At 46.7% G+C, this 27997-nt stretch overlaps 2 long non-coding RNA genes across 2 annotated transcripts; one reads left to right on the top strand and one right to left on the bottom strand.

Moving 5' to 3' along the window:
* The first annotated feature begins 2 nt into the window (after nt 1–2).
* LOC144180596 (uncharacterized) lies at nt 3–12565 on the top strand. The gene is made up of 3 exons (XR_013324465.1): nt 3–430; nt 10034–10279; nt 12443–12565. It is a non-coding gene; the product is annotated as an uncharacterized LOC144180596 (long non-coding RNA).
* Nucleotides 10123–22483, bottom strand: LOC144180595 (uncharacterized). The gene is made up of 3 exons (XR_013324464.1): nt 22358–22483; nt 20732–20780; nt 10123–10258 (listed from the first exon to the last, which is right to left on the bottom strand). It is a non-coding gene; the product is annotated as an uncharacterized LOC144180595 (long non-coding RNA).
* Between the last annotated feature and the right edge of the window lie 5514 nt (nt 22484–27997).

The raw sequence follows: 27997 nt of genomic DNA, 5'->3' as shown, positions 1-27997 counted from the left end.
CACTGGGACGTTCGCCTGGCAACGACCGTCAACAACAACAACGTCAGAAGTCACGTGGCCTGAGCGCGGCGTACATAATCTGTGCGACAACACCTACAACTCGGGGCACGACATCGTCAGTCGCACCATGCTCACCATTCTGACATTCCAGGTGCTGGCATGCTGGCTCCCCGTCAGCACTTGCCCGTCCCTGGATCCGTAGCTGCTGACTGGACCCTGCGACATCGAAAGCCCTTACCTCGTCGAAGCGGAGCAGCCAGAACCCCCAAATCTGGCTCGCACTGGGACGTTCGCCTGGCAACGACCGTCAACAACAACAACGCCAGAAGTCACGTGGCCTGAGCGCGGCGTACATAATCTGTGCGACAACACCTACAACTCGGGGCACGACATCGTCAGTCGCACCATGCTCACCATTCTGACATTCCAGGTTAGTTACCTCAACCGTACTAAAGAATATCGCTCTAGCAATCGCTATGTTATTGCGGTGTCGTGCCCCATCGCCCTGTACTTCCACTGTATCAACTGTGCCTGTTATCCCACGCTCGCGCAAGGCTTACTGAGCCAGCTACTGTTGCTACTTAGCGGAGACGTAGAGCTAAACCCCGGTCCCACTAAGGAAATCACAGCCATTCTAACCGCGAATAAAGAGCTTCAGGATCAACAGACTGCCACCCGCGCAGAATTCCAAAAACTGAAGGAAGCCCATGAAACGCAGGAAGGTATCATATCATCGCTGTCCAGCAGGGTGTCTAAGCTAGAGGCCTATCACGAACATCCTAACGCCGCAACCATCAGTGTAGAATCGGGCATTCTAAAACAAGACATTGCTGCTCTCAAGGCAGCAAGTGTTGATGTGAGCAACCGACTGCGCAGAAACAATCTACTTTTCCTTGGAATCGACGATAATGACAAGGAAACGTGGAAAGACTCGGAAGATAAAGTTCTGGCGTTTTGCAAGGAACAACTGTCATTTGAAATATTTCCGAACAGTATCGAGCGAGCGCATCGCATCGGAACACCTTCCCCTGAAAAAAAGAGGCCCATAATAGTTCAATTTATGAACTTTAAGACCAAAGAGGAAATACTGTCTTGCGGCCCCAAACTAAAAAACACAAACTTTGCGATAAGAGAGGACTTTGCCTTTTCCACCCGTCTTGCTCACTCAAAGCTTTTGAAATTCATCAGGCCTGCGCAATGTGCATTTAAACTTCGTCTCGACAGGCTGCATGTTGGCAAGAAATGCTATTATTACAATTCCGCCTCCGACTCCGTCCTAGAATGTACTAGACTACTTGAAAATCTAACAGAAATCGAAGATTAAACCACTAACCCGACCGGAAACAGTAAATGACGTGATTCGCCCCGCCCCAACCATAACGACACCCCTCGGCATTTGTCATACTTGAACTTTAGCATTGCATTCACTAATATACGCAGCCTAATACCAAAGCGCGACCATCTTGACAGTTTCATATGTGACGCTAATGCAGACATAGTCATCCTAACAGAAACGTGGCTACACGATGACATTCTTGACCGCGAAATCTTCCCGCTTAATCCAAACTTCACTCTGTATCGCCGAGGAGGGGGTGGCATTCTGATTGCTGTAAAAAAACACCATATACTCATCACTTGTATGTCACGACGACACAATTGAACTAACCTGGGTGCAAATTCATTCCCACGGAGTAAAAACCATTTTCGGCGTATCCTACAGACCACCTGACAGTGAACCGACATTTTGCAACCTGCTCAACCGCTCCCTAACCGCTATCTCTAAGACGTATCCCGATGCTCCTATCTTCCTTTTTGGAGACTTTAATTTCCCTCAGATTACTTGGCCCCAGCTCTCCATGCCGAGCAGATCCCCTTCGAACGAAGCTAATCGTTTTGTCAACCTGTCACTCGATTACTCCCTTCAACAAGTAATAACCTGTCCGACTAGAGGTAATAATACGCTTGATTTGCTGTTAACAACGTGCCCCGATGACGTTACAAGCGTGACATCATTGCCCGGTTTGAGTGACCACGATTTACTCCATATTACCATAGCACTGCCATTAGGAAAGAAACTCCCAGCAAAAAAAGTAATAACGGATTTTAACAAAGGGAACTATGATGCCATTAATGATGAGCTTGCTACTTTTTACGGCGACTTTTGTAACGCATATTTAGCCCGCTCCGTGAACGCTAATTGGGAGTTGTATGAAAACAAACTTCTTGAATTACAGAACAAATACATACCAACGCTAACCGTAACCTGCGACTCGAACAATCAGTGGTTCAGTAGGCAATTGAAATCCATTCTAAACAAGAAAAAACGTCTCTACAGATTAGCGAATCAAAAGAACAACCCGGCCACATGGGATAAATACCATGCGTGCGCCAAACAGTACATTACAGCACTTACCGAAGCAAAAAACAAATTTTTTTCTTCTGATCTACTATCAATTCTTAAAACGAATCCTAACAAATTTTGGCGCATTCTATCACCCAAGTCTAGGTGCGAACAACTACAACTAACAAGTGCTGATGGTGAACCCACACACAGCAATCAATGTGCAACCGTACTGAACAATTATTTTACCTCCGTGTTTACCTCTAGCTCCGAGAGAGAGAGAGAGAGAGAGAGAGAAAACATCTTTATTTGTCCTGCAAACGCGACGCGGCCTCACGTCGTGTCAGCCGGCCACTCGGCTTCCGTCACCTACTCATGCCTACCCCCGGGTGGGGGTGACACTTTCGGGCGTTGAAGCTCGAGGGCGTCCGACACTTGCTGGACGGCCATGTGTTGTATGACGTAGCTCTGCTGCACTGGCCTCGCTCGGGTGTCTTCTGCAGTCCCACAGGATGTGGGCCGCCGTGGCCCTGTCCTTCTTGCACATCACACACACATCACTGGGGTACACCTCCGGGCATATGTGGTTAGCTATTACTGGCGTCATCAGCGCACGTGTTTGCAGCTGCCTAAACACCACTGCTTCGCGTCGCGTCAGCTTAGGGTGGGGTGGGGGTAGCGTCCGGCGGTTAGTCCGGTACCACTCCAGGGTGTCCTTGTAGGTGGTGAGTGGCACCACCTCGTCGTCTTCCTCCGCCGCAAGTTGGGGGCTCGGGCTCGCGCCGCGGCTGGTAAACGCGCGTGCCGCCCGGTCCGCCTCCTCGTTGCGGTTCTCGCCCGTGCTCAACGGGCCGGCGTGCGCCGGGAACCACTTAATAGTCACCGATGATCGTCTGGGGTGTAGGGCCCCGCACACCCTCACAACACTGAGGGAGACACTATTCGTAGCGTAGTGCGAGATCGCCTGTCTAGCGTCACTGATGACTGTGGTGCACTCTGGGTTCGTAAGGGCTAATGCGATCGCCATCTCTTCGGCCTGGTCCGTGCTCTTGGCCCTGACGCTGCCGGCCGTGTACAGCGCCCCGGTGGTGGCTGCTACCACCGCCGCGGCGTACGTGTTGGAAGGAATACTCGTTAGGGAAATAGGGTGGTAGTTGGTGGCTAGTGAGCGGTTACCGGCTTTGAAGAGAGGCGCAATCTGGGCGATCTTCCAATCGTCTGGTACGACGCCTGATTTTAATGACTGTGTAAATAATAAATAGAGGATTAGGCTTGAGAAGTGTGCGGTGTTTTTTAACAGTTTGCTGTTAATCTTGTCCCAGCCTGCCGACGATGACAGCTTCAGATTACGAATTAAGTTTGTTATTCCCTCAGGGCTGATCAGTATATCTGGGAAGGTGTCGCATGAAGGAGGTTCTAATTGTGGGATGGTTTCGGAGCTAGAGGTGCCCGAGCCGCTGTAGGACACCTCTAGCTCCGAAACCATCCCACAATTAGAACCTCCTTCATGCGACACCTTCCCAGATATACTGATCAGCCCTGAGGGAATAACAAACTTAATTCGTAATCTGAAGCTGTCATCGTCGGCAGGCTGGGACAAGATTAACAGCAAACTGTTAAAAAACACCGCACACTTCTCAAGCCTAATCCTCTATTTATTATTTACACAGTCATTAAAATCAGGCGTCGTACCAGACCATTGGAAGATCGCCCAGATTGCGCCTATCTTCAAAGCCGGTAACCGCTCACTAGCCACCAACTACCACCCTATTTCCCTAACGAGTATTCCTTCCAAGCTACTTGAACACATCCTAACTTCTTTGATTGATTTGATTGATTGTGGGATTTAACGCGCCGACGCAGCGCAGGCGATGAGGCGCGCCGTAGTGGAGGGCTCCGGATTAATTTTGACCACCAGGGGATCTTTATCGTGCGCCGAAATCTCGTACACACGGGCGTTTTTGCTTTTCGCCTCCATCAGAAAAGCGGCCGCCGCGGCCGGGAATCGAACCCGCGACCTCGTGCTCAGCAACATCCTAACTTCTAATCTAATGGCTCACCTGGAATCTGTTAACTATTTTTACGCGCACCAGCATGGCTTTCGCAAACACTACTCATGTCAAACACAGCTTGCAGAATTCACCCACGACTTACTACAACAAATGGACACTAACCTTCAAGTAGACGCTGTCTTTTTAGACTTCTCAAAAGCCTTCGACCGGGTTAGCCATAACCATTTACTTGCTAAACTATCTACCTTAAACATTCCTTCTAACTTACTTTCATGGATAGAACACTTTCTGAAGGGACGCACACAATTTACCTCTGTTAATCATCACAAGTCCGATCTAACCAACGTAACATCCGGTGTCCCGCAGGGGGCAAGTCTATCGCCTCTACTTTTTCTAATTTATATAAATGACTTACCCTTAAACATCACTTCAAAACTCCGACTTTTTGCTGACGACTGCGTTTTGTACACAACTATTGCCGCCACAAACGATCATAGCACCCTGCAAACTGACTTAGACAACATCTCCCTCTGGTGTAACAAATGGCACATGCCATTAAACTTAACAAAGTGTAAATTCCCCTTTCTTTTTGTTTGTGTATAAAAATTGCACATCTCTGTTTTCTTACCCATATTTTAGTGTGAGACTATGCATAATGGTATAATACCCTAATCTTTTTTTTCTATGTTCGCTGTGTTTTCGCATCTTGTGTTCTGTATCACGTTACACTGCCTTGTATCACTACATTGGACACTGTATTAATAGCCTTTGGCTGCGGGTCCAAGCAGTTTTCTTTAGGTTTCGTTCTTGAAATGTACACAAAGTGAAACGACAATTGAAATTGAATGAATGATCATTTTCAGAGAATTAGAGAGCCAAGGCGACTTGAAAACAACTGTGGAGGTCGGCTCCACAAGGGTCCACCTACAGAACCTACTCTCCTCTTTACTGCTTTGCTACCTCGACTCACAACACGACTTCGGACTATCTCCACTAAACCCTTCCAGGACAAGCGCCTGTTTCAACCGGTGTCTAAATTTGGCGCGTTGTTGTGAGCACCGTCCCTTCCCATGTCAGAGAAATGAAAGCTCTTGAGCGCTTTATGCCCAGTTAACGAGAGGAAAACGGAAATTCGGGGCGTTGTCGTCTTGTACGTAACCGCAAGGAGCTCCATACGGGGAGGTCAAACCCTCTATTTGTATTCATTCCCGAGGCAATCCCCGGTCCGCCCCGGCTCCCCAACCACACTTTCTTGGGTATACACTCATAATGGTAGGTTTTTTTCTTGGGTTTCGAATGCAACACCACCACCTTGAGGCTTTGGCAATTTTTTAAAGTACATATCAGTGATTAGCGGTAAGGAAAGCCAGACCGGAATATTTTCTGCATACGCTGCAGTGCGGAACCCTCGTTGGCGATCGTCTTCAAGTGCCCCAGATAAACGGAGGGGCACCAGGTCAATTTAATTCACTACACAGCCTATAACCCATCGTTCATAAATTGCCGGTAAAAATTAACCGTTAAGCAAGATAATTCGTACCTTCCTGTGATCTCTTCGAAATGTCCATAACCTTTCTCTATCGTTTTAAAATGAGAAAACAGTACAGTCTGTATGGGTTTCAACTATCGCCACCTGCAAGCAGATTTGTACCATTGTGCATCCCTCGGCAAATTCCAAATTCTCTTGTTTCAGCGGAGCGTTCACAAGCCCGGACCTTCCAAGTCTTTTCATTGAAGTTTCGGTCACAAGAGAGCGTTTACAAAATGGTACTTTCCCGTACCGAAGCCGCCACGGGTTTCCCTATAAGCCTTGCCCTGTGGCCTTTCCATGACGCCAAATGCCAGACTAGAGGCACCAATCATCACGAGCCAATCAGTGATAATGTCTGTGACATCGCGGGGGCCGTTTCAACTGCATCCATAATGTGCCTACGCGCCAGATAGACGCCACTGTTGCCGGGAACAGGTGCCCGATGAAGGAGTAGCGTCAGCGAGGCGCCACCAGGCTCCATCCCATCGTCCACCACGATTGGCATCTTGTAAACCAACCGCCCCATTTATACAAATGCGCAGGGGCCCCATTACCTGCAATTACGCCTGCGCGGAAGCAGACCTACAACCTGTACATGCGGAGCGTAATGGCAAGAGGCGAAACCTCACCCGATGCCCGTCGTGTTGCAGGCGCCATTCATCGACATCCTCTCAGGGTGTTATGAGCTGCATAACCCTCTCCCACCCCTCGCTACGAAAGGTAACCTGCGTAGGTGGAAGCCTTTAGTAAAGCCTCACCGACAGGGTTCCGGAAGAACCATGCATGCGTCTAAATTAAATAAACATACCTCACGACATGCTATAGCGATGGGGCCGAGCAAAGTAGAGAACCTCCGATGGGTGAGTAATGAAAAGTAAACCCAACAAAAAGAAGGAAATATTTCTGTTAGCCTGAGTTTGGTTGTGTTGCTGGCACCGCTTGTGCCACAATCTATTGCACAAAATATCTAAATCGATATTAGTTTCCAGATGAATTCCTTCCCTGGCCAAAAGAATATAAACACTTGGAAGTTTTTCAATTCATCTGCCCGCAAATGTGCATCCAAGCAAACAGCTCTGGACCTCAATCGTAAACAAAAAGAATGACCTTATTTGCGGGTATCATCCACAGTCTGCAGCAGAAAGCTGTGGTATTTAAGCTTATGGCTTACCCGTATATTAGCTGCGCAGCCCTAATCTTCTAGGTAGTGCGAAAAAAAAGAGAAAAAAGTCTGCATGTGTAGCTGATGGACGGCGACATAAGCTTTTTTTCATACAAGTGGTTCGTTCACCTCTTTCGCCTTTGTATGCTAAATTTTTGCAAATATAACAGAAAGCAAATTCCTATCTTCCCCACTTCTTTAGCGATTGTGCTGATGTCAATGTCGCATAGATATACTACGGATATTTCCCCTCCGCCGGCGAAAAACAACTGCTGGCGATAACGGGTATCAAGTCGCCCCGTGTGTGTCATCGGTTATCTCAACATAGTTCACCCCAGCAACACAGCTCCAGGTGGAGGTAGCAACTTGGCAAAAAGAGAAGTGTCGGCGGTGCCCGTTAAACATCTCCCTCACGTGCTCTTCAGTGGGTATTCGAGGCCTAATGTGTTGCTGCATAGCGGATCGAAATAGCGCTTGGAAAGTTTTCTGACGCGCCCTCAATATTATACTGCGGCGTGGTTTAGGCCGATAGGTACGCTTGAACGTGGGTGCCAAGTGGCGTCAACGAGAATTGTTTTGCTGCAGAAATAGGTGTCTATCTTTTCGCAGGTATAGGTTACAGTATAACGTGGGGTTGTGTGTTTCTTTACGTAGCTACGTTGGCGAAAGGTGTGCATCGGATTTTAATACGCATTTTTTCTGGACACTTATCGCTTGACACTTAGAGGTCTTTTTTTCGTCATTCGGTTTCCCAGCGAAAGAAAGAAAATTAACTAATGCTTCAGACTACGCTAAAAAACGTAGAATGCGATTCACGGACCTACGACCACATGATGCTGCATCCAATTCCAATTCGCTGGAAAGTACGACATGCGTGATACGTCGGGCATGCATTGAATCCATTGCGCATTGACTGGATGATGATCTGTTGAACTGCGTGCCTGAGAGTGCCCTGGTTCACTGTGCTTGTTGTTCTTTATGTTTTTGTCCTCGTAGACGTATCGTAACTTTTCCCTACAAATTGTTATTCTTCTAAAAGCACAAAAAGAAACCGCTGACTTAAAAAAAAAATTTCTGTTTTCGGTTTGAGCTGTACTTTTGAGCTTGTTTTTATGTGTTACCATCCCGCTACTGCAGTGTAATCTTACCCATCACCTACAATGTTACTGGTTACGAAACAAGTTTTCTAAAGTTCGGTGGGCGACGGATGGCTGCTGAAATTCTGTAAGGCGCATTCCTCAGTAAAACGACGTTTGGCTACACGAACAGTGAATAAAAATAAAATGGCGTTGTATCTGTAGCAGTAGGAGTATATGTAGCAGTAACCAATTATGAGGCGAAAACCTTGAATGTCTAAGCTGATTATGGCAGACGGTTCCAAAGCAGAATATACAGTACAGGAAAAAGAGCAAGGATGTTGACTGATACATGGGAAACAAAGAGAAATTCATCGTATTATCTAGACTCTCCTGACAACCTCGAGAGCACACACAATCAATCCGTGCTTTGTGACTCCAACTTTGCTTACGTGTCGTATTGTTGGACTTCTGGGTTTCGACGGCTGCGAATATTTTTACCACCGCCGCTAAAGCTGGAGAAAACAGGGTTTTTTAAATCATTTAAAAAGCATTTACATCTTACATGCTCATCACCTTTCAGTGCCCCATTTATAACAATCTCATTTCACGAGGCATTCGAGTTTTATGGTATTATGTACAAAACTTAGCGATCTTTCGTCAATGTTTACGCAGTTCTAGTTAAAACTTCGAACATGAGGTCGTTAATTGAACGAGTCGCTGTCGGACGTACTCAGAAAATAGCAACACGAAAAAATTATGCTCCTAACGGCTACTATTCCAAGACTGCACTTAAAATAGGAAGTTGTGTTTTTTAAACCTCTGTATAAATCTAGCGCGAAATGACATTACCCCGACATGGAGCCCTTCGCAGAATCACTGCGTATATCGTACATGACAGAGAACTTTTTATCCACTTCTTTATCAATTTCTTTTATTCAAGCACTACAAAATCTGTTTTTCATCTCGCAGTGAAGCATTCAATCATACACAACGTTTGCCGATTAGGGGCGGGTTTTACTGGAAAGCGAACTAAAAGGCGAAGTTGATCCTCAACAAGTAATACCGCGAGCTAACAAAAGGCTAGTGCATTGCCACGCAGCACCAAGTTATAAAAAAATGGAGATTTGCTTTTCTGATGGAGGCGAAAAGCAAAAACGCCCGTGTATACGAGATTTCGGCGCACGATAAAGATCCCCAGGTGGCCAAAATTAATCCGGAGCCCTCCACTATGGCGCGCCTCATCGCCTGCGTTGCGTCGGCGCATTAAACCCCACAATCAATCAATAAAAAAATGGCCCCAATCCACACTGTGAAGGTGGTTTTGAAACGAAGCTGTAAACAACACCCACACCAATTGCCCATGCGACGTCACTTGAATTCACACACGTGGCTCCACAAAGACGAAACGAGAGATTCTGCCAGCCGTTACCTATGGGGCGGCGGCCCGAACGCAGCAGCAGCGTCGGCCCCGTCCGGGCTAGAGCGGCGGACGCCGCCGCTGTAGCCCGACCGTGAGTCGTCAGAAAGAAAACGGCAAGGAGCGTCATTCGAAGGGTGAGACAGCGGAACCTAGCCACCCTGATGTGCTAGCTCGGGGCTACACCACAGCGCGACTCAAGCGCCGACAGCGAAACAAATCGGCGTGTTAGCTTAGTGATTCCCATTTATACCGATTTAACCTAGTTAGTTTAGTAAGTTTGAGAATTGCAAGAGAGTTGAGGGAACTCTTATAACCGCTATTTATCAGAACCAGTTGCTCCTTTCGCCTTTTAAAATACCGGTTAAAACAAAACCGAACAAAACACACTCGGCAACATATGTTTTTCCCAATTCAGGCATTTTTTAACAATGCAGGCTCACTGTGTAGGGTTTATTTTCAAATGCTTACATGTCATCGTCTATACGCAGGGCCCAAAAACTGAACACCTCCGAGCTGCAGCGACCGTCGAAGCTGTACTCCGCAAAGGATCGGCCGCTTTTAGAAGCGAATGAGGTTATGCTGTCAACTGTGACGGAAATGGTTCTTCGAGGGGCGCGAACGCACGAGATGGCGGACGCCTTGCGGGAGGCACTCGAGTGCATGCTCCCCGAAAACAAATTGGGTCCAATCGACGCTGTGACCTCCACCTCCACCTGCGGGCAAGATTTCACACCGTAAGTACTCCGTGCAAAGAAATGTGCTCACAAATCAACGAAAGCAAGAGCACGTAAAGAAACGTATTTGAGCGCTTTCTTTTTGAGCTTATTTTTTAGTTCGGGTCCTGCGGAGTGGCCGGGGGACTGTTGCTATGAGTTTCCTTGTAGATCGAGTTGTTCCGTTCTGAGCTTATTGAGGACTATTATCAGCAGTAAACAGAAATTAGCAAGGGACGTTTTAGTACAGCCTGTTCACAGAAAGTCTGCCGTCCATGTTTACACAATTGAGAAATTTGCGAATCAGAGAGGCAGCTTTTTTTTCTGTTCGCAGCAGCCGCTCACAGCCGCGCATGCTCACAGCTGTGCGAGGAAAGAACCCGGTTTGTGGCATACACGCATCCGTGTCTAATGCGCGCGGCCGGGCCGGACGGCGAGAAGCCGAGTAGCCTGCCGCGCAAGTGACCGCAGTTCGTGATTTTTGTCAGTCGCATGCCACCACTCTGTCATATAAAGCCAAAAGTCATGAAAGAGTTTATGCCGCCTGTTTGGAAGCAACCAAAAGTGTTAAAAGCGACCCATGTAATCTCCGTTACAAGTGGCTGTAGCGACACTAAGTGGTTTCTGACCGGGGACTTTAAATGATTTATCCATCTAAGACAAACTGTACAAGAGTCATCGGTAAGTCGCTGCACCATTTTCTTATCAGTTGCCGTTCGTGCCGCCACAGAGAACCAAGAACCGGAAAAAAAGAAAGAAGAAGGGGGGAGGGGGGAATCGTAGAGAGGCACCCAGTTCCTCGCACGACGGCCGTGTTCGCCTCTCTTCGTTTATTTGATCACTCCCCCAAAACTTCCTGAAATATTAGGATGTTCCTCCCTTCCTCTTTTGTGCTTCCTAGCATCTTCTCCCCTCCTTGCTGCATTCTTTTCATAGAGTATTCACGACTAACACGTGTGCGCGTTTCGAGAGGCCCTTAGGACACTTGTGGCGGCGTGAGAATTACAAAAATGTGCCCAAAGGCAAGGCAGAACAGCAAGTGAGCGGGCACACGTGGGCTGATTGGCGGGTTGTGCGTTTAGCAGCAGCAATTGCGTCTCAGCACTATTTAAACGAGTTGCTTTTAGATGTCTGGAGTATTAATGAAGCCAGTACTTTTTACGTGCTGGTACCTGCCGCTAACTGGTGTTCATATTCTTTTTTCTGTATGTTAAAGACGCTAGAATTTACAACCATTTTCCGCTTCCCTCGTTAATAAAATTATTGCATTTTCTGTGGACAGGAAAAACTATAAAATTACCCTTGATGTGCGGTGGAGAGCAAGAAAACTAAATACATGTGGAAGCAGAAATCGACTTTCCTTGCGTTGCTAGTTTTAATCGCCTTGATTATGTGCCTACCGTACAAGACCTTGTAGTTTTAAGCACGGCTTGTAAACATTTAGTTATATTTGTTTTCGAAATAAACTTACTTTTCCGTTCCTTTAAAGGCATAGTTGAGTGCACACGCCAATCTAATGGCTTTTATGCAAGCCTTATACTACCTTCTTGACCTTGCATTTTTAAACTGTTCTGCTGCGAACTATTTTTTAAAACGCAATCTCTGAAGAAGGCGACACCGAAATGCGGAACATAGAACAATAATTACAGTTATCATTATTACTACTAATCTTATTTTATTAGCTTCCTGTGGGGTCACAGACCAGGATTGTCCAAGTTAGTCGAAAACTTGGAATTACCACGATTTGAAGTTAACTCAAGCACCCCCCCAAAAAAGAGGTAGCTTAACGCTAAGAATTATGTTGCTTGTTTGATAACCTACTCCTCTTAGCTGGGTCTTTTTTTGCTAATTTCCGCTAACTGTCATTTCTAGATTATCTCCGAACATTACCTCCCTCCCACCCACCAGGCTTGCTTTATAATGATGTTGAAGATTCAATGCCACGTGCCAATATAAAATATATGCTTAACATTACATACATTCTCTTAGGTCCTTCAAAGTGGCGTTGTTTGCATAACGTTTTTTTTTTTCAGTTTTCCTTTGAATGGGGAGCTAACAAATTCTTCCTTTTGAAAAAGGTTGCCACGGCTGGAGGAAAGGCCTGACTGATTTATCAAGCATTTGGCTCTGAAAAAGCAGTGTTTCACTCATATCTTCCCTTGTTTTCTTTTCTTTTTACTGCAGGTGCTGGCGAAATTCCCCGCCTGGGAGAACTCGAAGTACGAGGACTCTGATACACAACGCTGCATCTACGCTGGCTATGGAGGTGGCTGGAAGGCATTCATTTCATGCGGCTCAGTAATGGCGAAATTGGCAACTCGGCTGACGTGTACAAAAAACAAATTTCAAAATGCCAATCTGTATGCGTACGTGCTGTTCTTTTTAGTCATTTGCTGGCCCCCATTCGGGGTAGGGCGGGTTTTGGTTTTCACAATCCAGCTTATGTTTAGGCTAGAACCTATTACACTTTTCGAAACCACAAAACAAAATTTTCTAGCTTGAGCATAAACAAATCCGTTTAAGACACATTGCAATGGCATCTCTCTATGTAATTAGGGTTTTACTCAGTATACACAAGTAACACATTTTGAGCATGTTTGGAGCAGTATTTTCTGTCCATTTAAAATGCATTACTGGCGCATTTTGTCAGTATTTAAAATGTATTTTCTTTGCATTTTTAGTTAATATAAAATGCATTGAATATATATTTTCTATTGTATTTGGGCGATACATTTGGAATACATTTTAAATGTATTTAAAATGCATATGCAGTGTCGACAAAATAATGAAAAATAAATACAAAGTTATGTATGTATTACATGCATTCAAAATACATTAAAAGTACGGCTTCTTCTCGCTAAGGCATCTACATCTGCTGCCATGCATAGCTTTAATTCCAAAACGCTAAAAAAACATCCGTGTTTCCAACAAAACTCTTTATCCTGTCTTTTGTGCTGTTTTTTCGTTGAAGCAGTACGCACCAACTGGCCCGTGTTGCCTATCTTGTACAGTTCTGTTTCTCTTATTCTAACCAACATGGGTTGAAGAAACGCCAATCACGTGAGATGCAATTATTGGAGTTCGCGACTGACTTCCCATTAACACTAATACTGACCAGGAAACTGACTGTTTATTTTTGATTGACCGAGTACCCCGTCGCCGCATCATTTTTAAACTGTTTGCAATTGGATTAGATTTACGAACCTCTCAACTTTCTTTCACTTCGACAAACATTTACAGCCGTTAAGCATACAACTTCTCCCACATGTTAAGTTACCTCCGGTATACCCAAAAGAGCCTTCTTGGACCCTTAATCTTTCAAATGTGCATAAGTGACTTGCCCGAAAATGTATCATCTCACATGCTTATTTTTGCCAATGACTGCATTATCTACCAGTAAATTTCAGTGATTATGATCACCTCTCCATTCAAAAACACGCGGACGTAATTTCTGGAAGGTGTAAAAAAGCTCTTAATGATCCCAAACATAAAGAAGTGTAAGGTGGTCTCTTTTAGCCGTAAGCGTGAGAAATTAAATTTTGGACTACCACACAAATAGCACCTAACTGGATCGCGCGTCATCCTGTAAATACTTCGGCGTTACACTCACAGAGTCCTTCTTAACAATACGGCGCAACAGAAATAAAGACTTAAGCTGAGGCGCAGAGGACGAGCGCTGACTTCCAACTGAACTTTTATTACAAAAACAAGCTCTATTTATACGCACGCATGCGCACTACTACGATGAAACATACGACCCGATAAGTAATCTTTGTCAACTGTGCCGGGAACATGACATTCAAAACAGACCCCCAAATGATTATCAGCCCCCTCGCGCTCAGCACGTGTGTGTACATTGAGATGGCAAGCTAGGTTGCTTCGTTTCGCTTGTGTAGATACTCAAGTTCCTTTGTGGACAGGGCTATGGAAGGAGCGCTGACACAATCTTCGCCTAGCCTGCTGATTTCCGCAGCCTCCACAAATTCCCTTCTCGACTGGTCACAATGATGCTGAATGACTTGGCATTCGTCAAATTTCGGAGTGCATTTCTCGGTGGTGCCCTTGCAGTCTCGGCAGTGTATGCCTGAGTGCCCTCTCACACTTTCGTGAACGTTGTTACTGTGTTCTCTGAGCCTTGTGTTCAGACACCTGCCCATCTGGCCCACGTACTTTTCGCCGCATGACAATGGAATCTCATAGACTACCGACATTGTGCATGCGACAAACTTCGTTTTGTGCTCGATGGAGCCCTTGCGGGGTTCCTGTTTCGGGAGGTACGTCCCGAAAGAAATACAAAACAAAATTCTCGTGGGAACTACATGCATTATAATTTTCTTTACGCGCCGGAAAAAAACCGTTAACAGGAAATATTGTAGGGACTGCATCTTGACGCAGAAAACCAGGCCGTAAAAGTGCCGATTCACAAAAGTGCAAGGAGCGAACCACTATGAACTGCAGCTGTCCAGGCGTCTTATCAAATAGACATGGGTTTCTACAGAACTTCACAAAGGATTCACGCCTGCAATTTAATGGCTGCATTGTTTAGGCAAGTGTCGCAACAGTTAAGTAAAAATAAAAATAAAACAGGTCAATGCAAAAGAAAGAGAAGTGAGTAAGTAAAAACACATAACAGGAAATATGTGGCAGCAGCGCAGCACAGAGCAGCACAACACAGTATACTGCGATGGAAAGATTACTCGCGCATCCCAGCGCGGGAAGCAACGATCACGACAAGCGTTGTAATGCAACAGAGAAAGCACTGAGATAGACAATTAAAGCGCATTGTTTGAATCCGAGTGTCGCGCAATACTTCCGCCATTGGAATACGCTGAGAAGTCCTACGTTATTTGACACCCCTTACTCCGAACCAAACCTGACGTGAAATGAAGCGATAACTATGACATATCATAAAATTTTAGAACTTTTTTTTTAAAGCACCACGCCGTCCCCTTACACAACCACCCTTGCACGCCGTCACCTGAGCTTGCTTATCGGGGTTATATCACAGCATAAACGTACCTAAAGCACACAAACCCACCCGGACTGAAATAAATAGCAGCCAAAATGGTCCTGCAATGGTTGAAAACTACGGCGTAGAAAAATATTCAACAGAAATAGCCGAAACCGACCTAAAAGGGGAAAACCCGCAAAAACGCACAAGAAGCAGTAGCTGAAGTGACCAAAAGGCAACGAAAACACCCGAAATCCCATTTATAAAGCTTAAAGATGTCTAAATAGATTATATGCGCGATAACAAATGTTCATATTCAGGTATGACAAACCCTTGAAAAAAAAAAAAAAAAAAAGCGGCAGCGGGCTTTGAAGCCGTGTTAGCATGATCGCATCGCAGGAGCGGAACTACTACACTACGATTGGATTGGAAAAACATTTATTGTGCCTGCGGTTGAAGTCCAAGTTAGGACTTCAGACTTGGCCAGTGTCGTCCTCGCTGTCGCCACCAGGGTTAGAGGCCCCCCGCCCGTTACCGGGCTGTGAAGTCTCCTGCCTGGCCAACGCCACGATGACCCGCTGGACGGCCTCGAGTTGGAGGTCTTGGTTGCCAGATCGCTTAGCCTCTTCAAAGGCGGGCGGAAGCCTTCCTGATGTAGAATCTTCTGGGAAGTTCAGACAGTCCCAGACGATGTGCGAGAGCAAGCAGTTCTAAGCGATTAAATTGAGGGTCACATGCACGTGCACATAGCTTCAAACAAGCCCCTAGATGGCGCCATGTGTCGCTTGGCTGTGCTGACTAGGAAACGCCAGCCACGTAAAACTAGTGCTCAAGTGAGGTATATGCTTATGACGAAAACTGATGGCGAGAAGCATGCATATGACGAGAAGTGGGCCTCCCAACGCGTGCTGCAGGGCGGATCTCTTGGGGGCTTCTTGGCTGCCCGTTGCGCCAGTTTCCGGCTACACATTTTGTTGAAGCCAATTGTGAGCCCTTTGTTTTTATCAGCTGAAATGTAACACACAAAAAATCAGCACAACAGTAATCTTTGTATGCCACCTTGTCGCTCGGTCAATAACCGTTACTTTCTGAACTACTCTAAAAACTGTTGTACAGGCGGGGACACAATATTTCGCACCACGCGAGCGCGTGGCGAAAACCGCCGCTACTTATTCTGGACGCACGGCGCCCGCTGTCGAGACCGACGCAGCGCGCATGCGCGTCATTGCTTTATCTCATGCACGCAAACGTTCTGGCTTCGACAGCCGCGGTACGATTGTCAGTAAGGATATGCTCAGACTACCGACACAAAAGTATTATCGTGATCTATGGACTTAAAAAAACGGCATGTCACGCAGTTCGGTTGGCTTAGAGGTGAAATGACATCATTATTTATTAAACTTATTACGACAGTTGCGGCAACAGTCTGAACCCCGCCTAACGCACCACGGGGCGAAGCCTTTGTAGCATCCCCTACGCCTCGGTGTCCGGCCTACGACCGGACGGGCCAATTCACTCATGTTTCTGCATGCTTTTTTCATGTTCTGATTAATCGCCCCTCACAACGTCTTTTCCTTCTTTAGATACAGTTGGGTAAAAAACAGGAAGCACCAAAAAGACCATTACGGGTTACGCTAGATCAACACGCAGAAAACACATGCGCAAAAGCCGGCGCAACCACCACCCACACAAGGCCTTATATCCGTAATCGGTGGGCACGATATCGCGGAAAGGCATCGCCCCGTGGAGCATTACTGACAATGGGAGCGCGGCTGCCGAAAGCGAGAAAAGTTGCGTGTGTACGAGTAAACAAGGACGCGCATGGGTGCTCCGTCGCTCTCGACAACAGGCGCCGTGCATTTACAGTGCGCAGCGGAGTTTTCGCTACTCGCTCGCGTAATCCGGAATATTGTGTCCCCGCCTGAACATATCAGAACAAACCGGAGCCAATCTAAATATTTACACTACAGACGGAAAGCCTCCGCTCACAGTTCCTTCCATAGTCGAAGATAAGCGATAAATGTAACTGTGAAGATAGCATATACAAAGAAGGTTTTGCTTACAAGGGCGGCGGCTGACCGCTGACGATAAAGCATATAAGGTCGGCCCGGCGACGCTATCAGATATCGGTACGTCCTTAACCGCAGCAACATAAAATTAAATAAATTAGAGGTATGAATGCTTAAAGGAAAGCGCTCTCAGGGGTTCTTCAGTAGGCACTGAGGGCAATTGCCGTTCAAACTCTACCCAGCGAATTTCCACAGTGAATAAGGAGTAGCTTTACACAACAATTTCTTCTAAAATAAGCTGAAGCCAACTTTCTACAGGTGCTTAGGTCCGGCCTTAGAGCAAAGGGGCTATAAATAGTATTAAGTGCCCTTTTTTCTGTCGAAATTTATGTTGCAGTAAAGTACGAATCTATGAGTAGCTGTAAGAGCGTGCACACTTCCAAGGATCGGCATCGCAGGTGTTTAAAAGGCATCTATTCTCCACATAGATCTCGCGCCACTTTCTGTTCTTTTTAATACGATAGTATTTTGTGGACTTTGCCAAACACAAGTTTGATCAGCCTATCTGTCCGACCGACCGACAGAACGATTTTTTTGGCTAACTATTGGTCAGAGGAAAAAACTGGACCTGTGGACGAGGGTAAGACCACATGTTCGCTAAACCTCCGACGGAAGTTTATCGAGGGAAAGCGCGCACCAGTCCAGCAAATCCCGCGCAAGCGCACTCGTCTAGAATTAGATGGGAGAAATAGTTAGACATAAAGCTAAAGGGGTATAATATAAAATAAAAGCCCACCCCGTACCACATACGTATCACGGGTGACGCCAGTTAAAAATAAACAAACTGGACCGAGGTCAACTAGAGTTTTGACGAGAAGGAAATACCCACCGAAGTGGAAAATAAAAGGGAAAATGCTACACAGCGACACCACAGCCAGGAGAGCAGGCCCGGGGAGACTCCCCTGATCTCCCCTGGGACGGTAGCAGGAAAGGTTGGGATAAGGGATGTGGATGGTGTTGATAAGGAATGGGTTATGGCAAAGAGGATGGGAATGGGGACAGCGAGGTTTTTGTTCTAATCCTTAGATGTCTGACTCCTAAAATAGGCCTGAAAACTCAGGATGGGCGTCAGACGGTGCCAATTGGAATTCAGCGGACCCCACTATAGGTTCCAAACATCTGAGCTCCGACATCGAAGAACAGGGAGAACCTGCGACGGAGTGACGACACCTAGTCTCCGGACCCCTTTCACAACCAGCCCCCCAGCTAGCACCCACCAGGTTAGACCAGGTTAGAATACCACCAGGTTAGAATAGTTAGACAATCAATACACAACCAAATAACCAAAACATAGCCACAGATCATAGCTCACAGATAACAGATATTTAGCAGATTTTAGTGGGGGTTCGCTATCAATAACATGTCATTTGTGACTGTAGCGACTTCATTTCTTTACTGACCTTGACCAAATTCAACTTTTCAGTCCTCCTCTCTTCGCCTTCCACCCGATCCTCCTGGATTAAACTGCCCCATCTCCTTCGCTAACTATATATCAGGTAGCCCCACGCTTTACGCCGATCCTTATCTCAATAATCAAGTTCCTCACCTCTTCTTTTTGTACACGAAGGATTTGCACAAATCAGTGAATATGTCCAAAAGCGTGTATGTGCAGAGCGATGCGCCGTTACTAGAGTTCTTTTAATCCACGCGGGAAAAGATCCGCCGGCTCACATGGAATCCGCAAATTTTCGAGTTAGCTATATCGAGTCTCGAGGGCGCACAAAAGATACAAAACGCGAAAACTTTTAAGGTCTATGTGCAAAAACTAAAACATCTAGTCATTCCCGGCCATTACCAAAAACAAAAGCTGAACCAAAATGACCCGCAGCTTTTCCGCATTTTATGTGCCCTTAACACGTCTCAGCGAGAGCAGCTAAGCTGCCAGCGCAAGTAATATTGCTTCGCGGATGTCAGAGAACGAGTCGACGAAAGCGAGATTTTTGTGAAGCCTTTTCAAGAAAATTTAAATAGCTTCCACCTGTATTTCTTTTCACGGACTTTGCGGCACTGCGCAGAAGCTCAAGGCGGGATGAGATGCAGCCAAAGTAGAAGGACAGCTTAGCACTCCCTATTGTTTATGAATGCGAAAGCACGAGTGTCCTCGTCGACGCACAAGGGGCCTTCCTTTCGCCTCGAGTTTTCGAAGAGCTTGGTCCTCTTACTGCTTGAGGTGCTTAGCTGAGCGATCCACTTCCGGATAAACAATATCGAACGGCTTCGATCTGTAGTTTACGCATTGTGCTGGTGCTCGCTCCAGCTGCCGCATATGGGGAGATTTGACGACGATAGTCAATTTCGCAGCCTCTGCGTCCAACGTCCCCCGTTTTGATGCGTTCCTCCTCTCCCTTAGTTCGTCTGTGGTGTACCGTGATGAATTAATGCATTTCGCAACTGCCCAGCCTCAACTTGCGCTATCGAAAGCATCGCTGTATAGATACTTCACCGATAACTAGTTTGCGAACCCTTTCACGGCTTCCGACACAAGCGCCCGCTGTTCATGCCGCGCCGGGTTTCTTCTTTCAATGATCCATTTGATTTTCGCTTCATAAGAGTCACTCGACCAGTAGAGCAAAATACAGCTCAATAATTAGCGTTAAATGCAAACTACGAACGACGACGTCAACCCAATTTGGAAACTGCTAGACACAACTGGCTACATAAATGCCATATTAAGTACAATCACAAAGATATACTTACTCAACTGAGCTCAAAAGATTCACCGGAAATGTTCGGCCCTTACACCCTCTATCGGGGTGGACCATCAAAACTGAAAAGCGGAACGGCGGGCATAATGTTTATCTTTAGGTTTACGGGCTTAGTAAAACTTTTTGAACCATGTTACACAAGTATGGGTTACTTTACGCACCACCTTATGCTGAGATGTAAACCCTGACGTTCTCGAATGTCTTAATAAGCCCTCAAGCTTCCCATGATGACCTCGACAACCAAGGTTCTTTCCATGGGTCGTTTCAGCACCATTAAGCCCAAAACAAGACTTGGTGTATCCTTCTTCATTACTCACATCAGATAACCTCATATCCTGCAAATGGGCACGAGTCTTCGAAGGCTTGTGCGTCGTGAAGCAAACAGAAAGAGTTGGCGCTCTTTTTGGACGTCAATAAATTTAGAAAGAGCCGCACACAATGTAAGGAGCAAATACGAAAACTCAAATGCACACAGGCACATAGCCCACCCTGTTTTGAAAACATCGCGACGCACTTAAAGATTGGGATGATATGCATCAACAGCCCTTTTAACACTGTCCAAGTGGTAACAATGCACGAACACGTTCATGCTACAAAACCTGTGACAAAGTCCTCACAGGAGAACAATACGTGAAACACTTGTAAATCTCACGTGGATACTTGGAAATGTTAGACATGATAAATAAAAACAACAGCGCTGCTGAGCCACAGACAGAAAGACAAAAGCAAAAAGAAGGATGCACCCTACCTTGATAGTTATCGCCCCATAGCACTGACAATCCGCCTGGGCAAGGTTCCTGCAAATGTGATAAGACAATTGTATACTTTTAAAATACAATGGTCTACTCGAGTGCTCCCAGAGCAAGCGTCAGGGCATGGAGACCCACGAACAACAAACTTGTGGCAATAAATTCCTTCATAAATGACGCCTTGAAACGGCCCTGCATAATTGTCTTTCTTACCTGCGAATTGCTTATGACCCCGTTTGGCGCTAAGTCAGCCTCCGTGACCTGAAGTTTTTTAGTTATTGAGAAACATGGCAAGCGCACTCGGATGCTACCTGCCCAAGAGAACAAATAGCCTGAGTGCTAGACCTGCACTCCCTAGGTATCCACAGAGGTGGCTCAGTGGCTAAGGCATTGTGCTGCTGAGCACAAGAACGCTGGTTCGTTTTCCGGCCGCGGCGTTCGCTTTTCTGACGGAGGCGAAAAACAAAAACGCCCGTGCGTATGAAATTTCGAAGCACGTTAAAGATCCCCCAAAATCACAATTGATCCGGAGTCCTCCACTACGACGCGCCTCATCGCCTGCGTTGCGTCGGTGCGTTAAATCCCATACACAATCAATGCACTCGCTACGATTCAGGGACAACAAATTGGCGTGCCGCTAGGTGGTTTTAAAGGCTAGTTATTATTTATTGTTTCGATAAACTCACCTTGGAAGGCATTGCCTCCACCAGGTTTTAATTCTATGTAGGTGGACGGCGTCGATGTGTCTTTAAATTTCTTTAAGCTGGCCATTTGTGAACACCACGTCCAGCTTAGTGTAACGAACCTGCTAACTTGGCAAACACACTGGTTTAAGATTAATCCAAATGCTGACAGGTCTAGATATCATATTGACGAGACAGTCAAGTAGCGTCAAAAATTAACACAAACACTTAAATGTTTCGCTCCACAAAAAACGACCTACTATTAGATAGAAAACGACTTAACCACAAATGCGTAAAAACAATGAACATCCTAAATGTCTTGTCACATTAAACCTCACTCGTAGGGTGCCGACCACCTTTGGGGCATGTTTTTACCAGCCTTATACGGTCTTGATAGGAATAAGAAAGTATCGTGCATAAGGCAACCATGAAAACATCACCAAAATCCCGGGCCCAGTGCCGCACTTGTGGCCTTGCCTCGCGTCGGGCACTTTCCGTATTAGCCCATCACAATCCGAAACGTCGAGTGTCCTAAATGGTGCATAGAATATAATAAAATGTCCAGGGAATTATTCTAAAATAGGACCTTCAAAGAAACCTTGCTTCAACCAACGAAGCTGGTGAACTTGAACACAAAACCTGTCCACGGGTTTCAAGCTTGCGAGGTATAATAAGAGGCCATCCAACGTGTCACGTGATGTCTCTACCGACTTGGAGAAAGCGACAAGGGAGAGCCGTAAACAGGTTGAAAGAACTGTACATTTTATACAGATACCCTCGAAGCACACTAATAACCAAAAAACAAAAAAAAAAAAACAAAAACAAAAAAAGCAATTCACACCCCCAAATACTGAACCACACACACAATATACAACCAACTGCGATTTCCACCAAGTCGTACACAATGGACAACTAATACGTGTATTTAGTGGACGGGCCTACCCTAGTCGCTGGCACTGACGTGGCACAGACCTTGCGTGGCTGCGGGGTACAACCCGTAGCCGTCAGGGGTGGTAGTGCCGGCGTCGCAGCGCGGTCGTCCTGGCTACTGCGTCGGAGCCGCGTGTCCCAACACGGGTCCTCTGGTTACCCCTGTGGTAGCTGACTCAGCAAAGGGCAGTACCTGTACTGGGCATCTCCGCTGTGACAGCAGGAGGCAACCGGGAGGATCAGGAAACGCCGCGTGTAGGGACCGTCACGACATATGTTGACGGCTGTAGATGCTGGACGCAAGGGCTCCACAGTCGCCGCGGGGGACACCAAAGACGGTACGACTGCGGATTGGCAGTACGACTAAGAAGCCTTAGCCAATGCGACGTCGGCCCGGTCTTGCCCAGGCTTGCGTGGCGTAATCGATGGCCTTCCCGCATACCCTTCGCTTGCTCCCCCGAGGCCGGCTGCCTGTCGCACGGTTTGCTCCTTCTGGTACTTGCGCTCCCACACAGACAACTTGTCTCGGCCATATTTTTCCCGCCCGTCGCGGCGGCTTTCTTGCATCGGCTGTACTTCTATAAGCCTCGCCGGTCGTTGTCCCACTCGCCACGACCTCATATCAGTTCGGCTGGAATTTCTCCGCTTAGTCCATTTCTTCCGGGCAAATTCGAAGTAGCTTTGCGCTTCCTGTTACTCACCTTCTTTGGCCCTGGCTTTCCACATGCCTGGTCATCGCAGTCACATGCGGAGATTGCCCCCTGAACCATGAATCATGAAAGCAAAGCTAAATACAGGACAATTGTCGACAGAGACGAAAATACTTCCCAGCTCCCATAAGTACATCGCCTCAACCTGCAAGTCATTTAAAGACGACTACAAGCGGGAACCCACCTCCAAGGCACACTGCTGAATGCGATGTATCCAAGCTGCGGTGGTATTCGTGGCTAGCCCTAGAGATTCGCGTCGTAGAAACGAGACAGGCGCTCAAAACGGGCGTACAAGACGGTAACGAACATTTACTGACGAACATTGCGAACATTTACGAACATTTACGGGACGAGGTAATGAAAATGGCTTAACAAGGGAAACAAGAATGTGATAAAGAACTTCATCCTGAACACGAAAAGGTTGGCTAGGGGAAAATCTAAACCGTTCAAGTTCAGTTATAACAGAAACCGGTAATGAAACAAACGTCTCACGTGCTGTAACACCGTCGATGCAGTCGACGCTGCTACTGTCCTAGTTGTCGGGGGCTTTTTGGTGGTGCACACGAGGTACACTACGGTGCACAGTCGAAGCCGGCGATTGAATTTGGGGTCGTCGACGGGCAGCTTGTAGGCACGGCTGTCCCTGCGGCCTGGCTGGGTCTTCGGCGTTTTCAACGACGGCCTCGGCAGACCACGGCTAGCGCATCGACTACCCCGGGCAGCCCTCAGAATCCCGGCTCCTCCGATTCCATTCTGGTGATAGTGGTGGTGGTCCGAAAAATGGCGCATACCCACTTAGGGGGATTGGCCAAGTTGCTTCGTCACCCCTCCACCATCACCTCTTCCACTTCCTCCGACGCCGCTTTAACATCTTGGGCTTTTCTGCCGGATTCCTTCTGGAAACAATTTGCTGGCACATACCCACAGAGGGCGGTTGTCCATGGTCTGCTACCTGATCTTCATAATCAACTTCCTCGTCGTCGGCATTTGGTCAGACACACTCCCCACCGCTGTCTTCCGTCTCATCATACAAGCTCCTTCATAAGAAACTGCTAACGCTCTGAACCATATGACATTAGAATATAAAACTAAGGGCTTCCCAAGAATATTACCAGAAGAAGACAAATGGGAGACTCTGGTGATGAGGCTATACCCCAACGAGCAGCTAACGTGAATAACCCTGGCAAGGCGAGCAGCAAGAGACCTCGGGTTCTTTGAACGAAGACACACCCCATCCAAGACTAAAGCAATCCTTTGCTATAAAAAAAGTTTACACTACCCTATTCGGCGGGTGATTCCCTTCCTTTGCATGTACCGGGCATCTGAAGCAAGCAAGCGATAACGTCGCCAAGTGCCGCGAATCTCGGGGTACGGATAGCGAACGATAAAACGCGGTCATTTGAGTGGCTTACACGCGAGCGACGGCGAGATAAGGAGGCTGTGTGCGACTACCAAAGAAGTATTAGCTTTACCTATGACTCCAAACAAGGAATAAACGTTTCTGGCGGCGATATCACTTGCTGGCACGCTCATTTTGGTTGGAAACCAGTGACAGCCGATGAAAGCCGAAGCAAGAAAATGATTCACTATTGGATATCACAATTGGAGATTCGCCCGATGACAAAGTCTCGTATCAATATCAAGGAGACCTCATGATGAAATAATGTGTTCCAACATGTTTTTTCTACGTTATTCGTGGCACTGGTTGCACGTCGCATTAGAAGCAGGGTGCACGTGGAAAGTATTACAATTTCCTCATGGCCCATGACGGGTATATGTGTTTTGTCCTCCGATCGTTTGGGGTTTACGTACAAGTGTGACTCTACTGGGCGAACACCTATAAAGAATACGATGACGTAAGTAGAACATCTGCGTAGTGTAGAAGTTTTGTTTTTCGCCAATACATCATACCGCATCTTTGCAGTTTTCACTGGAACAAAAAAATATGAGTTTTTGTTTGGAAGTATATTGCCGCGCTAGTATACGCCCTCTGAAAGCCTGCCTTCGAGAAAGTACCCTCGGTTCGGCGCAATTAAAAAAACGCACGGCAGTCACAAAATAACTACAGAAATGAAATTTTACCTGTGGTTTTGTTACAGTTAAAATAAGGGGTTTCTGATGCACTACTTAAATCTCCTCGTGTGAATAAGTGTAAAATATTTCGCCGATACGAAATTTACCTCTTTCAGTGTGGTCTCACAGATTACTTTAAAAAAAACCCTCAAGTTTGTGTCATCCCAACATTCAGCACTATTCCTATCGCTAACAGCACTGACGTTGTTCGATGGCGGCCATGTCTCAACGGCACCGATTAGTAGTTAGATGGAAAGGAGCTTGGTTACCAATACAAGCTAAGTCGGGTGATGAGGTGCTCTGTTGGCTACAGCAATCACAACTTGACGCATCTTGCTGTTCTCGCGACATGAAAGAAAATTTAGAACCCACGCATGGCGGTTACCATTACTCACTCCCGTAAGAAAATTAGTGCATCCGAATGCCCTAACCAGGAGAAATTATTTGGCTGTAGGTTTTGTTTATGGCAGTACGCGTGCAAGGAATGCAGGGTTCCAGTTGTGCGGTTATGGTTTGTGCTGTGCCCTGCACTCAGTCATTCCAGGTTGGAATTCCTCTCTGCGGTGGAATTCCTCTCCGTTGATGACGGGGCCCCATTTATCAAATAGCTTGTCTCTCCTGCATGTTTGTTGAGGGAATTCCAGGCCACATTCTTGGTTTGATATCGCGATATGGCTGCTTTCACCGCTTTAGAAAACAGGATGTTTCTCTTAAAGTATGCAAAGGTGCAATTTGCGCCGAGAATTCGTTAAACAAATCGAGGATTCTCTGCATTGAGAGCTGCCATTTACATGGTCAGCGTGTGTCACAGCTGCTTTGGCTGTGCGTTTGCCACGCGCACATTGTGCCTACGCAGAACATTGTGCCGGGAACATACGCAACGGCTGCCCATTTCATTTTGCTGGCACTGGGTGCAGTCTGGGAGTCCATTCTTCTTTCCATGGATTAAGCAATGCCGCCAAGGTAGCTCGCACTCCAGAAGCTTTAACGTATAGTTTTAACGTCGCTCGACAGGTCACGTTTTTTGCAGGTTCTACGGCTACGTCCAAGACTGTTAGTTTGAGGCAAGTTGAATAGAGTTAAGGCGATGACCACCGGCATGTCTGCTCTTTGGATATGCCTTAACTGCCAGGTGCTCCCCTCCTTATTCGGCGAACCGGGTGAAAACCGAAAGTGTGCATTAACGTCATTTCGCATGATAAACCGTATGGCAACATTCATGCTGTTGAAGAGGGCGCTTTCTGATGTATGATAAAAAAAACGGTCAGTCACATAAAAGAGCAAAGCCATCGGCACTAGAACAAAAGAAGCGTGCGCTAAGTGTTTCAGCGCCTTCACGGTCAAGCTAGATGCTCTCGCGCTAAAATACGCCCCCATCGCTATGCCACGGACTTCGCGGTGGTGCTCTTGTTAGATTATGTGTGTTCTGTACGTCTTCTAACCCCTCCAGCAATAAAGGCTCCAAACGGACAGCCCCGTGGCACACCCTCCTTGCTAAGTCAGAGGGTATGCACATGAACAAATAAATAATTCAGAAGGAGGCAATAAAACAAGTGTCACAGACTTTGAAGTGCTTAACTGTTCAGTGAAGTCATACGTATTACGGGCGTGGGCGGGAACTGCACTGGCGAATGGAAAGAACAGCTAATGAAGGTAGCAGGGCATTTTTTGAACATGCCAGCGAGTGAAGTCGAAGTTGGGACCTCTAGGACGTTCCACCGTCTGAATTTCTAGCTGAGTGTAGAAGGCAGGGGTTGAACTTTTGTGGCGCAGCAGTCGCTAATAATGGCCGACATGCTTTGAGTCAACTGCAAGGAAGCCTTAATGAAGCAGCTTCATTGGATCTTGCTTAACCATAGACTAGACGTTTAATCTATGTTAAGGCAAGGACATAGGTGGTGTCTTCTGAAGGGCTTTCAATCTTTGTGTCGAAGGCGGTTGGTTCAAGCAACACCTTAGTGTTTACCCTGTACGCGGGAAAACATTGTCAAAATTTTTTCTTGGGTTTCTGTGGCCTGGCGCCCTCCTATAGCAAGTTCGGGTGTGAAAGAGCGAGCTAGATTAATTATATTGGGTTTCGTGCGACCCGCGTTATGCACAAGGCTGGTAATGGATGTGATCCACCGGTCAAGTGAATAGTGCAGTCGTCCTTTATTTCCTCCCAAAGTTCCCGAACTCTTTCGGGCTGCTCTGCTGCTACTGTGCTCGGGACTAAACATTGACCTACAGCGTTACCGTGTCCGTATTACAGGACAGCTAACTTTAACGGGGATTATATTGCCGACACTAGGAAAGTGGTTGTTCACGCGTAATATACGCTTCCTGGTTCATAAATAACCTTCCTTTGAATGCCGAGAGCGCACGAAGGAAGATGATTTAACTCCAAACGTAGCTTTTGTTAATAAGGTACTTTTTCGTTATTGGGCTAGTCGTTCGATCATATCTAAGGGATGTATAGCGCAACAAAAGGACGAAGGACGGAAAGGATGCACGCGGGCAAAGCGCTTTGTCCTTGTGCATCCTTTCAGTCCTTCGTCCTTTTGTTGCGCTATTCATCATTTAAGCTTATGTTCTCTACTCGCGTTAAACAAGCACAATAGTAACAACTAACAAAATACAGTCACCCGAAAAAACCGAACCAGGACGAACCTACCGACCACACAAACGGCTGCAAAGAAGATCTTCGACACCAAACGCGTGCTCATATACCTCCGGGCTCGGTTCTTCGCCCCCTCAACCTTACCAGGAGGGAGGAGGCTATCCTATGAAGGATACGGTTGTGTGTGGCTATTACTCCTGCCCCCACGAGTGGATGGAAAGGGGGCTACCGAGGAAATGTGAAATGCCCTAATTGCTCCGAATAAATGGC

Source organism: Haemaphysalis longicornis, unplaced genomic scaffold (assembly GCF_048455015.1).
Source record: "Haemaphysalis longicornis isolate Haplotype H1 unplaced genomic scaffold, Haemaphysalis longicornis Haplotype H1 scaffold_4, whole genome shotgun sequence".
NCBI classification, from domain to species: domain Eukaryota; kingdom Metazoa; phylum Arthropoda; class Arachnida; order Ixodida; family Ixodidae; genus Haemaphysalis; species Haemaphysalis longicornis.
This window is presented reverse-complemented; position numbering and strand designations above follow the sequence as displayed.